The sequence below is a fragment of the Oryctolagus cuniculus genome, chromosome 9, assembly GCF_051225735.1.
Source record: "Oryctolagus cuniculus isolate XC-2025 breed Fujian yellow rabbit chromosome 9, ASM5122573v1, whole genome shotgun sequence".
NCBI lineage: Eukaryota > Metazoa > Chordata > Mammalia > Lagomorpha > Leporidae > Oryctolagus > Oryctolagus cuniculus.
In genome coordinates, this window is record NC_142875.1 from 123637608 (window position 1) to 123654164 (window position 16557).

General features: G+C 49.5%; 1 long non-coding RNA gene across 6 annotated transcripts in view; it reads right to left on the reverse strand.

Moving 5' to 3' along the window:
- Nucleotides 1-16557, reverse strand: part of LOC108176986 (uncharacterized) — a 63996-nt gene that overhangs the window by 16771 nt on the left and 30668 nt on the right. For 2 of the 6 annotated variants that reach the window (XR_016213602.1, XR_016213599.1), the window contains exon 5: nt 1721-1806. The exons of the other annotated variants lie outside the window; for them this stretch is intronic. This is a non-coding gene — a long non-coding RNA (uncharacterized LOC108176986). Of the gene's footprint in view, nt 1-1720; nt 1807-16557 lie in introns of those variants that run through there. 6 annotated transcript variants of the gene reach the window in all.

Genomic DNA, 16557 nt, shown 5'->3' on the forward strand with positions numbered 1-16557 from the left:
GCCCATTCACATTTTAACCTCTCAATCAGTTATTGTAACACTGGTTGAATTATATTTTTTATTGAAGCTAATGATTTAATTTTCCCAGGAATGACTACGTTGTTTGTTTGCCCTATACATCTGAGGGGACTTTAAAAAAGTCTATGGAAAAATGGAGTTAGATACAAAGTGTATTTTCTATGAACATTTTGAAGATCCCTTGTACAGCATAAATATACTTCAAAGAGGGCTTATTTACAAGTTTACTTTCAAAAACAAAGTCAAGTACAAGTCTTTTTTTATTTTTGTGCAAATCTTTGTCCATTTTCAATTTGGCGAGCCATCTGCCTATTCTAATCCATCTGACTAGTCGAGGATGTGTTAATGGAGACTCCTGAGGCCCACAGCTGAGGATACCTGGTTATAAAGCAGCAGAAAGCCCGACGCTGGGAGTCCTGATGGATCTGGAAGGAGCCATCGGGTTTCTGAATTTTTAGATCTATCTTAAAACCTGGAGAGGGGGCCTGCGCCGCGGCTCAATAGACTAATCCTCCGCCTGTGGCGCCGGCACACAGGGTTCTAGTCCCAGTCGGGGCACCGGATTCTGTGCCGGTTGCCCCTCTTCCAGGCCAGCTCTCTGTTGTGGCCAGGGAGTGCAGTGGAGGATGGCCCAGGTGCTTGGGCCCTGCACCCACATGGGAGACCAGGAGAAGCACCTGGCTCCCTCCTTCGGATCAGCGCGATGCACCTGCCACAGCGTGCTGGCCGCGGCGGCCATTGGAGGGTGAACCAACGGCAAAAAGGAAAACCTTCGTCTCTCTCTCACTATCCACTCTGCCTGTAAAAAAAAAAAAAAAAAAAAAGAAAAACCTGGAGAGGGATGGTCAGCACTGGTGTTTGTGATGTGCTAGGCGTGAGGATATTTTTGCCTCTGGGAAAGTCAAAGCCAGGCCAAAATCACTCTTGGGATTTTAAAGTCTGAAGTCACTTGTTTGGCTCTGCTCACTAGAATACTCAAGAATGCTATTCATCGGCCAGTGTGAACAGTGGTTGAGAAATGAGTGGCTGTAACCATCACGTCCAGAATTTTTTAATACAGAGAAATTCTTCTACATTGCATTTTAGACACTGAAATGGCAGATCTTGGTGGAGTTTGCAAGTGGGACTTGGAAATAAAAAAGGGGCAAGTATATATTTAATGTGTTGCTGCACTATTAGTCTTTGGAACTTTTTTTTTTTTTTTTGGCTTTTTGGTAAAACAATCACGCTGTAAAGCCAGCATGAGATCGGCTTTTGCCGAAATACCAAGCAAAACCATGAAACATGACTAAATCCTTTGGTGATGCTAGAGAGAACAAGGAGACACAGTGAAAGGCGATGTATTCATTCCAGGATATTTATATTATAGCCACCACCCTTTCCTATTTAGATCTCTTCTCAACCGTGAAAAAACAGGTGCCTATACAGTGTTTATTTTCCTCTTGCTGTTGTCCAGCACAGCGTGCTCGCTCCAGCTTCCCCACATCCCCAGTTGGGTTTCTGAGCTTCTGTCCAAAGCATTCCTTCTTACAAAGCTTCCACTAGTGCAACAGAAAAGCCATCCATCCAGGCAGCACATATTTATGAAATATGTATTGTGTTTCAGGCACTGTTCAAAGTTCCTGCAACGCATGAGCAGCACACAGACAAAGCCCCTGGCCTCCTGGACCTTGTATTGCAGCTGGCACAGAAGATCTGACTCACCTGTGCATGCCACAGGGGGCCCTGCGGTCCAAGGCAGTCCACTGCAGAGTTCTCATATGAAGGCTGCCAACGCGCTCCACTCAGCTATGCAGAAAGCAGGGGAGGACATTTGAGCTAGTACTTAAGGCACCCAAGTCCTGGACCAGAGTATGCACGTTAGCTCTGGCTCCTGACTCCAGCTTCCTGCTAACGCAGATCCTGGGAGGCAGTGGTGATGGCTCAAGTAATTGGTCCCTGCCACCCACATGGGAGACACACATTGAGTTTCCAGCTCCTGGTTTGGGCCTCAGCCCAACCCTAGCAGGTTGCAGGCATTTGAGAATCTCTTTCAAATAAATAAATACTTTTTAAAATCATGTGCAGAAGATAAAGCTATTTTAAATTTTGTTTATACCTAATTTTATCTTCAAAATGAAACAACTAGAGCTGGTGCTGTGGCACAATAGGCTAAGCCTCCGCCTGGGATGCCGGCATCCCATTTGGGTGCCAGTTCACACTCATTTGTTCCTTTTCTGATCCAGCTCTCTGCTAATGGCCTGGGAAAGAAGTGGAAGATGGCCCAAATGCTGTGTCCCTGCACCCACATGGGAGACCCGGAAGCAGCTCCTGGCTCCTGGCTTCAGATCAGCCCAGCTGCAGTCATTGTGGCCATTTGGGAAGTGAACCAGTGGATTGAAGACCTTTCTCTCTGTCTCTCCCTCTCTCTGTCTTTAACTCTAACTCTCAAATAAGTAAATAAAGTTTTTTTTTTTTTAAAAAAGCTATATTTTTTCTTCAACCATTACAATAATTAAACTATTGCTTTGGGATAACGTTTAGTTCCTAGATTGAAAGATTAAAGGGGAACTGGTGATGTCTCAGACAATACTGGAGTAGTCGAAGAATATTTTCTCTGTATACTGTTTTTCATAGTCCAGTGACTATGGACAACACATGTTTCTAAAGTCTAATCTGCATTATTAGCACTTCCCCCCATTATTTAAAAAAAGATTCATTTATTTATTTTGGAACTCAGAGAGAGAGAGACAGACAGAGACAGAGACAGAGAGATTTTCCATCCATTGGTTCACTTTTCAGATGGCTACAAGGCCAGAGCCAGCAGTCAGGAGCTTAATCTGATCTCCCACGTGAATGCAGGAACTCAAAAACTTGGGCCATTTTCTGTTTCTCATCCCTGGACATAAGCAGGCAACTGGATTGGAAGTGGAGCCACCAGGACACGTTCTAGTGCACATATGTGATGCCAGCACTGTAGGAGGCAGCTTTACCCTATATGCCACAAAGCCAACCCCATCCACCATCATTTTCTTAACAGTGAAGACAACAATAATTTCAGCCCTCATGTACAAAGTCTGCCTACTTCTTTGGTGTCAATACTCCTACTGTGGCTGGTTTCAAATTGCCAATGTGACATCATCAAACACAGTAAAACTATGCAACTCACCCTCCTATGGTATCTCCACCAACCAGACATGCCACAATAAACAACCTCAGTGCCAGCAAGAGCAGTACAAACACAGGAAAAGCGAACTCATTAGGAAGTCATACATGCTGCATGCTGTCTCCTCTACTTTTAGTATCGCTTATTCAATTGTGAGTTTATATACTCTAATTGTCATACTGAACATATTTAAGAGCCAGCTTGTAAAATTCCTGAAAATGTAATGATTGGCTCTCTAAGTCACTATGTCAGGTCAAAACCATGGTAACCATAAATTATCTCTTTCTGTTATTGTCCTTCAGTCCAAGAGCAAATTCGGAGTGAATCACTTCCCAATTACATCAAGGTCTCACCACCCGCCTCTCACCTGCCTCCTGCGACCAGTGGCCTCCTAACTGCTCTCCCTGCCTCTACTTCTGTGGTGTCCACACTCCCTCTCGCTCTCCCTCTTTCCTTCTCCCTCCCCCTCCCCTCCCCCTCCCCCTCCATGAGTCATCTTTAAGTGTGTAAAATTTTGAAACTGTATAGAAGGTATCTTCAAACAGCACATGGCAGAGCCTGCGCTGTGGCATTGAGGGTTATGCTATGGCCTGCAGCACCAGCATCCCACATGGGTGCCAATTTGAGTTTCGGCTGCTCCACTTCTGATCCAGCTCCCTGCTGATGCACCTGGGATAGCAACGGAAGATGACCCAAGCGCTTGGGCCCTTGCGCCCACCTGGGAGACCCAGAGGGAGCTCCTGGGTTCCCGCCTGGCCAAGCCCCAGTTGTTGAGGCCATTTGGGTAGTAAACAGCTGATGGAAAATCTCTCTCTCTCTCTCTCTCTGTAACTCTGCCTCTTATAAATAAACAAATCTTTTTTTTTAAAGTACATGGCAAATATGTATTATGAAGAAAACTATACAGATTTCAAAATTTTTTTACCAATATAAACTTGCCATTTTCCACGAACTTTCATAGTACCCTTGTATCATGTCATCTCCCATCTAAACTCTTCAACATTTTCCTGTTGTGCTTAGAAGAAAACCCAAGCTCTAACCACGCCCCATAAGCCTGGTGTCCTGTGGCTGCAGCCTCCCTTCCACGTGCCTGGCCCATTGTCCTACTCAGGCACTTTATTCCAGCCACACTGGCTTCCTCCTTTTCTGAAAACATACCTCTCTTGTAGCTACTGCAGGGCCTTAGCACTTGTTCCCTCTGCCAGGAATCTTCTTCCCCTACAACATTCTGGAGCACTTGTTCTAGTGGTCAATAAGTTGATTAGGCCAGCCACGTCCCACATGAGAGCGCCAGGTTCCATCCCTGGCATCAGCTCCTGAGTCCAGCTTCCTAATGCATATCCTAGCAGGCTGCAGGTGATGGTTCGAGTGTCACAGTAACTGGGTTCCTGGGTTGAGTTCCTAGCTCCTGGCTATAGCTCACCCAGCCCCAGAGGTTGCAGGCATTGGGGAGTGAACCAGCAGTCTCAGACAGAGGTCTCTCTCTGTTTCTCATTCCCTATCTGTCAATCATTCTCTCTCTCTCATCCCCCTCACCCTCAAACAAACAAATAAATACATCGTTTTCTCTGCTTGTTTATTTTCTGTCTCCTCCACCGGATTTGAGCTTCATGAGAGCAGTGACCTTGAATGACTCATGCATTGCTGCACTCCTGCACCTAGAATAGAGTCTGCCACACACTCAGGACTTAAATATTTTTTCAATGAATCCATGTACAACTGAATAAACACAAGAACTGGTGGTGACACCATTCTGCGCCTTGGATTATTTTTAGAAAATATTATCAAGGAGGCATGTAGTCAGCATGATGATAAAGACACAGCCTTATTTATGACGGAGGTGGCACTCCTGCATGCCCGCCACCTGCCAGCGAGGGCTTCCACGAATTCCGGCTACTGCTGTTTCATGAGCACCAAGTAGCTGACGCCCTGGTGGTCTCAATCATCAGGAATCCTGTGGGCTAGACTTAGCTCCAGCGGCAAAGTCTGAGCTGGGAGAAGTTGTAGCTCGTGTTCCCAGTGACAAATGGGCCCCGATGCCGAGGAAGCACGAGCCTGGTATTCCCGAAGCTGCCAGGGAGGCTGGCGCTGCACAATGCCTTTGTTTTCCTTCGGGGAGAGGCCCAGCATTTGGAGGAGCCTCAGGAAGGCTTCCAGCCCCTGCTTTTTAGCCGTTAGGTTTCCAGTGGACACACAGTGAAAACCTCCATTTGAACTGAACTATGCTGAACCGAGCAGTCACTCAAGAAGGGGATGGGGGGCCAGCGCCGTGGCTCACTAGGCTAATCCTCCGCCTTGCGGTGCTGGCACACCGGGTTCTAGTCCCAGTCGGGGCGCCGGATTCTGTCCCGGTTGCCCCTCTTCCAGGCCAGCTCTCTGCTGTGGCCAGGGAGTGCAGTGGAGGATGGCCCAGGTCCTTGGGCCCTGCACCCGCATGGGAGACCAGGAGAAGCACCTGGCTCCTGCCTTCGTATCGGCGTGGTGCGCCGGCCACAGTGCACCAGCCGCGGCGGCCATTGGAGGGTGAACCAACGGTAAAGGAAGACCTTTCTCTCTGTCTCTCTCTCTCGCTGTCCACTCTGCCTGTCAAAAAAAAAAAAAAGAAGGGGATGGGAAATGGCCCGTGGCCTCAGACTTCATTTCTCCCTTAGGTCCCTGATACCTCAAGGCACGGGTGGGTTCCTGGGATTCTCTGCAGCGTGCACTCTGCTGATCTGCACAGACAAGTTTCCTCTCTCTTCAGTGTGTGTTTTGAGGATGTGTTCTGACCCAGTGTATACTGAGTGCTAGCACAGGGCCCAGCCTACAGGTCAGAGACAGGATCTCCATGTTCTGAACATTATCAAAGTAGAGTATGGCTCTGCAATCAGCTCGCAGGGCCTCGGCGAAGCGCTACGAGTGCCAGGGGTTCCCTCCATGCCTTCCTCTGGAGTCCCTCCTGAGGAGGCATGAAACAGAAAGAAGGCAGGCTTGGGGGTCAGAAAGGTGGGGCTGCAGGTCCTGGCACCAGTTACATGAACTTGAGGAAAGACGAGCTAAATGACCTTGAGGAAGTTACTCACCCTTTCTGAGTTCTCTAATTTGTAAACAGGGAATTAAAATGGTACCTCTGAAGACTGGCTGAGAGGGAGTGTGTAAACATTGTAGCCCAGAACCTGGGACCTCCTACGTGTTCAGTTACTGGGACTGCTGGTGTGACTCTGGCAGTGTTTGCTCCTTGTGTATGAGAGCAGGCGAAAGAGGCAGGGGCATGTGCAGAATCCAGGGGCACTTGGTCCAGAGCCTAGGGCCAGTGACCATCCTGGGCCAGAACCGTGCAGGGGAGCAGGGTGTGGGCCCCGCGGCTCGGGCACCATGGTGCTACTGGCATAGAGTAAAGAAGCTGAGCATATGCTGGCGCCGCGGCTCACTAGGCTAATCCTCCGCCTTGCGGTGCCGGCACACCGGGTTCTAGTCCCGGTCGGGGCGCCAGCTTCTGTCCTGGTTGCCCCTCTTCCAGGCCAGCCCTCTGCTGTGGCCAGGGAGTGCAGTGGAGGATGGCCCAAGTGCTTGGGCCCTGCACCCCATGGGAGACCAGGAGAAACACCTGGCTCCTGCCATCAGATCAGCGTGGTGCGCCGGTCGCAGCGCACCGGCGGCGGCCATTGGAGGGTGAACCAACGGCAAAGGAAGACCTTTCTCTCTGTCTCTCTCACTGTCCACTCTGCCTGTCAAAAAAAAAAAAAAAAAAAAAAAAAAAAAAAAAAAAAGCAGCAGCAGCAGCAGCTGAGCATGACAGAGCAACAGCAGACAAAGTCTGGAACCCAAGAACAGGACAGTTCCTTCCTTCCTTCCTTTTTTTTTTTTTTTTTAAAGGTTTATTTGTCGGCCGGCACCGCAGCTCAATAGGCTAATCCTCCGCCTGTGGCGTGGGCACACTGGGTTCTAGTCCCAGTTGGGGCACCAGATTCTGTCCCGGTTGCCCCTCTTCCTGGCCAGCTCTCTGCTGTGGCCCAGGAGTGCAGTGGAGGATGACCCAGGTCCTTGGGCCCTGCATCCGCATGGGAGACCAGGAGAAACACCTGGCTCCTTGCTTCGGATCAGTGCAGTGTGCCGGCCGCAGCGGCCATTGGGGGGTGAACCAACGAAAAAAGGAAGACCTTTCTCTCTTTCTCACTGTCCACTCTGCCTGTTAAAAAAAAGAAAAAAAAGAAAAGGTTTACTTGTTTATTTGAAAGGCAGAGTTACAGACAGAGGAAGAGCAAGCAAGAGAGAGGGGGAGAGGGAGGGAGAGGGAGGGAGAGAAAGAGAGAAAGAGAGAGAGAGATATTCCATTTGCTGGTTCACTCCCCCCAGTGACCCTAATGGCCTGAGCAGGGCCAGGCTGAAGCCAGGAGCCTGGGCCTCCATCTGGGTCTGGCCCGTGGGTGACAGGAGCCCGAGCGCTTGGGCCATCTCGTGCTCCTTTCCCACACACATCAGCAGGGAGCTGGCTCAGACGTGGAACAGCCAGTTCTCCACTCAGCACTCAAATGGGATGCCGGCATCGCAGGTGGCGGCTTAACCTGCCGCGCCCCATGCTGGCCCCAAACCCGGGAATAGGCCACATTGTAGAGGTGGGAAACTGTATTGATAGTGATGGCTATATCTCCACTGAGCCACTGGGGAATCTCTATTCCTCACCAAGGATTTACTTTTTTAGGGTGAAAAAAAATTAAAACCAGGTTCTCTGATCATCAAATCAGAGGAACGTGGCAGTTCCTGATTTAAACTTAAGACCAGTCAAGATACACAGCAAGACCACTGGGAGCATCTGTTTCTTCCTCTATTAGGCAGATGAACTAACAGGAAGTGAATTATGAACTAAACTAACTGGGTGAGTTAGTGGATGAGGTGGTGAACATGAAAGAAGCAGCAGTGATGAACTCAGAAGGGTGGGCGCAGCAGAAAAGGAGAATATGTGTGTATCACAGGCAGAGGGAAATTGAGAGATAACCGATCCTTCAACGTCGTAAAAACGACCTCAGTTTTCTCCCTAAATGGCTACAGTGCACAATCTTGAGCCCTCAAAAGGAATAAAAATATAAACATGGAAGCAAGTGTGCCCCGACATAGCGGTAACAGAATGATGACCTTGAACAGTGTTCTAACACCCGCGTAGGCAAGAGAGTCATTTGGCAGAAAAGGAAAAAGTCCATCTGAAAGAGGAAACGTGAGGTTAGAAGATGAAAGCACATCGTTCATGATGAATGAGAAGGAAAAGGCAAGATTTAAAAACGAATCAGGAAGAGACGGAGAATAGGGCCTGCACTGACCACTGTGTTCTCGGCTTTCTCCACGCACCAGTATCTCAATCATCGCCCCAGCCTGTGAGGTGAGCCCTGTCATTGGCCCCAGCGTCCGGGCAAGTCGCAACATGTTTGGAGTGAGGGAACAGCGAGATCCGAGGTCTGACATTTGAACCCGGGCTCTCTGAGAGCCGAGGTCATGTGCTTCGTCTAAGCGTTCAGCTAAAACGCCCAAAACCCTGAGTGAAGAAGACGAAGAAGAAAGGGAGAGGATCAGGAAGGAAAGATGCACAGAACATCACTTACAGCATGAAAGGAAGACACAGCAAAGAGGAAACAGGAGGAGGTCACACTAACTCAATCAGCAACTGCACACACTCGGCACGCACGTATGCAGCCTCCTTTAGCCACCCAAAAACCCCGTGAAGAAGCTTCGACTTCCGTTTGCACAGATGAGCAGGCTCGAGTTCAGAGAAGTCACTGTTCATCACACAGCTTGCAAATAGCAGGGCCAGGATTAGAACCGAGGCCGAGGCAGCAGCATTAGAAAGCCCACAGTGTTTCCATTCTAACAGCTGCCACAGGCGGGGAAGTGCTGAGCCTGGGCGTGAGAGAGCAGAAACAGCAGCTCCTTCGAGTGGTGGGGCGCGAAATGCAAATACAGCATGACTAGAAAGACAAAAACGGGAAATGAGAAGGGGAGGCCCGCACGGTGGTAACCAGGCTCACGCCACCTGTTTTTCCTTTGGCCAAAGAAGTCCCTGATGGGGGCCCAAAGTGAGAAGCAGAGCAGCTCGGTGGCCCAGACAGGAACTCTTCCTTGGCCATCACAGGCAACGCTCAGGCTTCGGAGAAATGTCAAAAGATGGCAAGAACGGGATTCCAGCCCACGGGCACACTACTGACTGCCGTAGAAGTTTCCTAGCAAACAAGGATTTTCCCAAGGGACGGACACGGGCAGGCACTCAGGTGGTGCACCCTATAAATGCGGTGGGCCGGAAGCTCTGCTACTACAGATACATGGCTCCATGCGAAAAAAGACTGTGGAGCTTATAGGGTAGGTCTCATTGCCCCCACTTTGCATAGGAGGAAATCAAGGGCGGTAGAGTTTGAGGACTTGGCCTGTGGTCCCCGGGTGTTAAGAATCCAGGTGTCTGAGCCTAAACCCAGCGTGCTTAATAACCACCATTTTCCTTTTAAATAGAATTTCTTTCTCGCGGTGAACCCGGGGTCTCAGAGAAAGGGGGACATGGCTCTGAGCAGGTCTCTGCGCCTTGTTCTGCGCAGTAGCTCTTGCTAAACATTCGTTTTATTTTTAGCACAAACAACTCTGCTCTCTTGGTGAACATGCCAATCAGCTAGTCTCTTCAGTGTAGTTTTATGTTAGGGGAGTGTTTTCCAGGTGTGGATTCATATACAGCCCCAACCCTGTACTGGCTAATCATTAACAAAGATGGCTGCTGAGCCCACAGACGCTGCAGGTGCAGGACACGAGGGGTTCAAGGCGAATCTGACGGCCAGCTCAGCAGCTGTCCATCCACCGCACACAGGCGTCTCAACTCCTCCAAAGTGTTTCTGAGCAAAATGCAGTGACTCAACGTCAGCCCATGCAGAGTAAAATCAACTCGTCTTCAGACTCAGAACTTCCCAGTGGATCTATCCACAATTCTCCAGGCCATGCCGAGGCTCTCCAGCTGTTCAGGTCACTAACTTTGCTGCTGCTTTTAAGGAAATCTAGGAAAATGGCTATACACACCCAGATTTCTGTACGAGGATGAATAGAAGGTACTAGAAATCATGATCAAGGTGCCTTTAAGCCTCTACTGAGCACTGTACCCCTTGTTGCAGTAGGATAAGATAAATATTTCCCAGTTATCGATAATATTTAAGTGGCAGTGAGGCAGCTCCAAACAATGGCACAACATCAACGTCTTGGGCTGGGCACTGAGCCTAGTGGCTTAGAGGCCACCTGGGAAGCCCACATCTCATAGCAGAGTGCCTACGTTCACGTCCTGGCTCCATTCCTGGATCCATCTTCCTGATAATGTGTGTCCTGGGAGGTGGCAGGTGTTGGCTCCAGGACGTGGGTCCCTGCTACCCACGTGGGAGTCCCATATTGAGTTTTCTGTTCCTGGCAGCTGTGGAGTGGACCACTGAATGGGAACTCTGTCTGTGTCTCTCTTTAATTGCCTTTCAAATAAAGAAAAACTTAAAAATATCATTGCCATGATCGCTATCTAGGCACTTTCATGATGAAGTCAGCTATTTCCTGAGCCCAAATGGGCAACATGCTTATTTTTCCTTTCAACATATTTCCTTCAGGGCTTTAAGTGTTGTTATCAGAAAAATCACACAAATTTTGTTATCTAACTTCGGACCTGTGCTCAAGTCATCTGAAAGGGAAAGTCACTTTGTCTTTCTCCTCTGCTGAAAATCTCAAACCCAAGACTATGACAAATGAAGAATAGGTTTTATCTTAGAAGGCAGAAAACGGCCAGCACTGTGGCTCACTAGGCTAATCCTCCGCCTGCGGCACCAGCATCCCAGGTTCTAGTCCCGGTCGGGGCGCCGGATTCTGTCCCGGTTGCCCCTCTTCCAGGCCAGCTCTCTGCTATGGCCCGGGACTGCAGTGGAGGATGGCCCGAGTCCTTGGGCCCTGCACCTGCATGGGAGACCAGGGGAAGCACCTGGCTCCTGCCTTCGGATCAGTGCAGTGCGCCGGCCGCAGCGGCCATTGGGGGGTGAACCAACGGCAAAGGAAGACCTTTCTCTCTGTCTCTCTCTCTCACTGTCCACTCTGTCAAAAAAAAAAAAAAAAAAAGGCAGAAAACACGTTGGTTTTAATACTACGAAAGGCCCAAATAGGCTACTAATTACTGTGGCGTGATGAGAGAAAGGAGTTCTAGACTCTTACATGCCAAGCCCTGTGCATCAGTCGGCAACTCCCTGCCTTGCGGTTGTCTCTGTCTCCCTCTCCCTCTCCCTCTCCCTCTCCCTCCTCCTCTCTCCCCACTCCCTTCTTTCTCCCTCTCCCTTCCCTCCCCTCTTTCCTTTTTAAACTCTTTTGTACTTGTAAATCCATGCTGTCTTTCCGCTCTGGACCACCCTTTCCCGTGTAGGAGCTTAACATGGCAAGTTCTATACCCAGACCGAAAAGCTTCCTGGCTACCCCTACCGTCTGCACAGCCTGCTCAGGGTCCAGGAGCTTCCACAGCTTAGCCATGGACTGAACAACAGGGCCCTCCTACGTCTGCAAGAGGTCCCCTGTTGGTGCCAGGTGACTCACACAGGCCCACAGCACTGCTTCTCATAGCCATAAGAGGTAGAAAAGCCAGGACAGAAGGCTTTGCCAGGGCTGAGGCACCCCAGTTTCCACGGCAGACTTGTGGGACCCCCTCCAGGTTCATGGCTAGAATTTGCCACGTGCCCACAGCGGCCTGTCTAGAGCCAGGTGCCAGGAGTCTCAGTAGAACACCTTGCAAGACCAGCCTCGTACCCCGGCATGACATTGAGAATCCCTGTGTGCTTATAGTTCACTGTGTGGTCAAGCTAAAAGGCACAGGGGGTGTTAACTGGTGTCAGGACATCTTCCATTTGACTGACAGGAGCAAGGCAATCTGGCAGGAAGTGGCTTGGGCCACACTCTCTTTTGTTCTGCTGCCTTTAATCAGGACTCCTCGTGGGCACGGCAGCCATGTGACCAACTGTAGGGTCAGGACTGGCTGGGACATAGCTCCTCTCAGCCTTGACCATGCCAGATGGGGAGGGGAGTGTGGATGGGGGGAGTGCAGAACCAGGCCATGGAGTGTGGTAGACAGATAGAGGATAGTGAAGCTGGGGACCTGGCACCTGCCCCGGGCTGAAGAGCAGGAGTGAGGCCCCAAGGTGAACCCTCTTCCCAATGGATTAATTTAGTCTAATGCCCTAGAAACAGCAGGTGGTGGAAATGAGTAAACTGGGATAGGTAGAGAACACACACAGCAGGACATCCAGGCTAATCACGGACCCCCAGGGGGACATCAGGGGAGCCCATGGTGTTCCAGGGGTCTTAGCTGTATGCACTCAGAGGGGAGTCCCAATGGGCAGGTGGAACAGAACAGGGCAGTGCCCAGTAGAGCCCACATTGACCTTATCCTTGTGGATGATGACAGAAGCTATCCCGTGGAGGCTCGTGTTCCAGGAGGTGGAGTCTATTCCACGCCCGTTCATAGGGTGCTCATGTTCTCCAGCACAGACAGAGCTGACGTGTGGCCGCAGTAAGAGACAAGGTCTTTGCGTCTCTCTCAGGAGGACACGTACCAAGTGGAGGCAGAGAGCAGCTGAATTCAAGGTCCCTTTCCAGTCTCCCAGCACCAGGTGCTCCTCAGTGGCAGACAGCACCGTGCCCGGGACGCCAGACCCATTCATCGATGGAATTGGCCGGTCATGAGAAGGCCAGGGCTAAGAAGGGGATGAGCTGTGACATCTGTCCTCACGAGCATTCATGGATGGTTCTGCAGATCGGGGTGGACCTCACCCCTGTGCTCTGTCAGCCGCCGAGAGTACAGTGGGCCACCTCAGCACAGAGGCCCAGGCTGGAACCTGGTGTGCCCCAGGATGGAGCAGGTGCTGTGGAGGGTCTAGGCCACAGAGGGCAGGTGGAATTCCATTTAGAGAGAACTCAATAGCACAGTGCACGTCTTGGGCAGTTCATGATATTCAATATCTGATCAAGATAAAGAAAACCAAGGGCCTTTGTGTACAAAGGGACACTTATTTTATATTTGTCACTTACGCCACCCCACCGCCAAATGGTCTTTCCCTTCCAAATAAGCTTCCAACTTATTTTTTAAGCCAGTTTACCTATGCTGCAGGTCCAAGCCATCACTGCAATCTAAACACACAAATCAACATTGGTGCGCTGGGTTCTAAGAGAAGTTAGTCCGCTCTTCTCCAAAAACTCTCAGTGCTGACTCATCTTTTCATCAATGCTGTCAGTCATTTTGAGAAATTATGCAAGCAGCAGCATTCAATGGAAACAATACAAACTTCCAGGGGTTTATTTTGCGTCTGTGATTAAAGAATGCAGTGTGTGAACTTCTCCTTTGCCAGCAGTTCTTGAGCCCTTTCCCCTACTTCTTCTTCTTCTTCTATTTTTTTAATTTATTTGACAGGTAGAGTTATAGAGAGACAGAGACAGAGAGAGACAGAGACAGACAGAGAGAGAGAGAGAGAGGCAGCTACAGCCAGCGCTGCACGGATCCGAAGCCAGGAGCCAGGTGCTTCCTCCTGGTCTCCCATGCGGGTGCAGGGCCCAAGCACTTGGGCCATCCTCCACTGCCTTCCCAGGCCACAGCAGAGAGCTGGACTGGAAGAGGAACAACCGGGACTAGAACTGGCGCCTATATGGGATGCTGGTGCCACAGGTGGAGGATTAACCAAGTGAGCCATGGCGCTGGCCTCCTCACTTCTTTATAACCTGCAGTCATGTCATGCTGCTCCTTATCGCTGATTATTTCCCGTGCGGCTCCCACCCTGACCAAAGCCACAGCACTGCCCATCTCCTTACAAGAACTTTATGAGGGGCCCTGGCTCCATTGAGCCTAATCTGAGTGAGAGCTTCAAAATCCAAGTGATTAACAACAGGAGTCAGTGTGCACTGACTTCCCACGCAGTACTTCAGTCCTCAAAGAGTTATACATGAGAGTTACGACTAAAACTTGTTCTCAAAGATTGATTTTGTTTTAGTGTAGTAAGTGGAAGACATTCTATGTCTCCTAAGTTTTAGCTATGCCTAAGCATCCAACTCCAGTGCTTGTTTTCTTAGCTGCTTCCTCAGTTAATGATGAAACTTGCTCTCAAGGACTTACTTTCTTTTAGTGTATTAAGTGGAGGATATGCTCATGTCTCATAAGTTACAGTTATTTCTAAGTGCTCAACAAGATGTATCATTCTTGGGTGCTCCTTTAAAGTTAATTAAGTTTCTAAAAAAAAAAAGAAGTGAAATTAACTTCGAGATGCAATGACTTTGAACAGCCCTTGTCTCGACTGTTGAGACACAGTTTTTTTCTTTTTTCATGCAAATTGTTGAACTCTTAGTACAGAGTTGGTCTTCCGTGTACAAAGCTAACTGAAAATGGATCTTAGTGGGGAAGGGGACTGGGAATGGGAGAGGGAGAGGGAGAGGGGGGAGGGAGAGAGGGGGAAGGGCAGGTATGTGGGAAGAATCACTGTATTCCTGAAGTTGTGCTTAGAAAATACATGAAGTTTGTATTCTTTAAAGAAAAGGTTTCTTTGGCCAACAAAAATCAAAGCCAAACTCTCGCTCGACGACCTGATGTGCTGCATTTCCCTCTCACTGACAACGAAAGCCTTCTGACAGACGTGTGCACAGCCCTGCATCATCTGTGCCTGTGCAGCCCACCTCCAGCTCCTCCCCCTCCAGCCCAGTGACACACAGCCTCCTTGCTCTTCCCAGAACCACCGGGTGCCTGTGTCGGGGCCTCGGGCCTCGGCTTTAACTCTTCTCTACCCGGAGAGTTTGCAGTAGCACCCTGTGGGCTCCCTCTATCTCCCCTTTGCTCAAATCCAACTTTGCCACTTAGCAGCACGTTCCCCTGCGTGCCTGGGCCCCTTAATCTGCTCTGCTTTTGTCTGTCTCCCCCATCACTTCTCAACATGCTCTAGGTCTGACTTACTTATGGTGTTCATGGTCATTGCTAACATCCCTCCCATTAGAAGCAAACTGCACAAGGACGGTGATCTCTGTTCCGTCCAAGTCTAGAACAGTAGCCAGCGTGTGGTAGGCACCCAGTCTAGAACAGTAGCCAGCGTGTGGTAGGCACCCAGTCCATACTGCTGGGTGTACGACTGGACACGTGAAGATTCCCGCTGTGTGTTCTGTTACCCAAACCTTGCTTGCTCATCATGTGACATGCTGCTAGCCAGTGCTTTGGGTGGCCTTCTCATTCAGTCTTTGGGTGGCCTTCTCATTCAGTCTTTGGGTGCCTGTTACTATCTCACTTGATCGTCTCATATGCAAATAATGTCAGAAGCTCTTTTTCCTGTTTTCACTTGAGAGAAAACACCACCACATCACCCCTGTAGCTATGCTTTTTTCCCCAAAAATATTTATATATTTATTTATTTATTTATTTGAAAGGCAGAGAGACAGAGACAGGCAGAAAGAGATCTTCCATCTACTGGCTCATTCCCCAAGGGTCCCCAACAGCCAAGGGGCTGGGCCAGGCCAAATCCAGGAGCCAGGAACTCAGCCTGGGTCTCCCAAGGGAGTGCATCCAAGTACCGGAGCCATCATCTGCTGTCCCCAGGGCCTGCTTTAGCAGGAAGCTGGAATCCGAAGTGGAGGCAGGACTCCGTTCCAGGGACTATGGTAGGGGAAATGACATCCTAACCTCTGAGCCAAATGCCCACCCCAGCTACATGTTTTACAGTTTATCCAGCTCAGTAGGACTGCAGATGAATTTCTCAGCCAGCCTTGCTTTTAGGGCACTGAAATTTCAAACCCTGTATCATGTCTGCTCCATCCTTGGTAGATGACTACAGCAAGAATCAAACTTGTAGCTCTCTCGTTTTCATCTAAAACCCTAGTTTCCTACTTCTTCTCTCTAGAAGGCTGACCAGGAAGCAGACAGTTCCTTCTTGAAAGCCTCCTACTCTACTCATTGAAACTCTTCTGGTACATTCACTTTCTTCAGTGGACATCATTTTTATTCCAAAACATGCTACCTTGGCAAATGAGTTCAAAAGGCCACCACCCAAAATATGTGTGCCACAGTGACTTGGCAAATGTAAAAATCCACTACAGCTCAGATGCAAAGTGACAGTGAGCAGGGAGTCTTCATGAGAAAGCACAGGGCAGCCTGAAATAAAGAGTCCTGCTCAGTTAAAACAGCGAAAGGTTCATGATGGACGGAGAAGCACCACTGACAATAATACCATTATTTCAAAATGATCTGATGGTTGGGAAGACAAGTTAATATACTGCCTGCAAAAATACATGACAGAGTAACAGCCAAACAAAGTTGGTACATTGGCAGGCGGCTGTTTAACTGGAGTTGGCAAGAAAAGTTAGCGGAAGAGGGCCAGGCAGATTCAAACACTGCATGCTTTGAGTGTGTGCGTGTG